Source organism: Triticum dicoccoides, unplaced genomic scaffold (genome assembly GCF_002162155.2).
Source record: "Triticum dicoccoides isolate Atlit2015 ecotype Zavitan unplaced genomic scaffold, WEW_v2.0 scaffold157770, whole genome shotgun sequence".
In the NCBI taxonomy this organism is placed as follows: domain Eukaryota; kingdom Viridiplantae; phylum Streptophyta; class Magnoliopsida; order Poales; family Poaceae; genus Triticum; species Triticum dicoccoides.
Genome location: NW_021212771.1, coordinates 1 through 1,065, shown reverse-complemented (window position 1 = coordinate 1,065; position 1,065 = coordinate 1). Strand labels below are relative to the sequence as shown.

General features: G+C 61.5%; 1 pseudogene; it reads left to right on the top strand.

Moving 5' to 3' along the window:
* Nucleotides 1-371: 371 nt before the first annotated feature.
* LOC119344174 lies at nucleotides 372-1,059 on the top strand (annotated as a pseudogene).
* Nucleotides 1,060-1,065: the final 6 nt, after the last annotated feature.

Genomic DNA, 1,065 nt, shown 5'->3' with positions numbered 1-1,065 from the left:
TAGGTCGAGGACGTTGCGTCCCCAATGCCTCTAATCATTGGCTTTACCTGATAGAACTCGTAATGGGCTCCAGCTATCCTGAGGGAAACTTCGGAGGGAACCAGCTACTAGATGGTTCGATTAGTCTTTCGCCCCTATACCCAAGTCAGACGAACGATTTGCACGTCAGTATCGCTTCGAGCCTCCACCAGAGTTTCCTCTGGCTTCGCCCCGCTCAGGCATAGTTCACCATCTTTCGGGTCCCGACAGGCGTGCTCCAACTCGAACCCTTCACAGAAGATCAGGGTCGGCCAGCGGTGCAGCCCGTGAGGGCCTCCCGCTCGTCAGCTTCCTTGCGCATCCCAGGTTTCAGAACCCGTCGACTCGCACGCATGTCAGACTCCTTGGTCCGTGTTTCAAGACGGGTCGGATGGGGAGCCCGCAGGCCGTTGCAGCGCAGTGCCCTGAGGGACACGCCTTTAGGCGCGCGGGTACCGGCCGTGCCGACGACGGCCACCGGGGGCACCTAGGGCCCCCGGGCTTTGGCCGCCGGCGCGGCCGACAACAGTCCACACCCCGAGCCGAGCGGCGGACCAGCAAGAGCCGTTCCGCATACGGCCGGGGCGCATCGCCGGCCCCCATCCGCTTCCCTCCCAGCAATTTCAAGCACTCTTTGACTCTCTTTTCAAAGTCCTTTTCATCTTTCCCTCGCGGTACTTGTTCGCTATCGGTCTCTCACCTGTATTTAGCCTTGGACGGAGTCTACCGCCCGATTTGGGCTGCATTCCCAAACAACCCGACTCGTTGACGGCGCCTCGTGGGGCGACAGGGTCCGGGCCGGACGGGGCTCTCACCCTCCCAGGCGCCCCTTTCCAGGGGACTTGGGCCCGGTCCGTCGCTGAGGACGCCTCTCCAGACTACAATTCGGACGGCACAGCCGCCCGATTCTCAAGCTGGGCTGCTCCCGGTTCGCTCGCCGTTACTAGGGGAATCCTTGTAAGTTTCTTCTCCTCCGCTTATTTATATGCTTAAACTCAGCGGGTAGTCCCGCCTGACCTGGGGTCGCGGTCGAAGCGACGTGCGCTT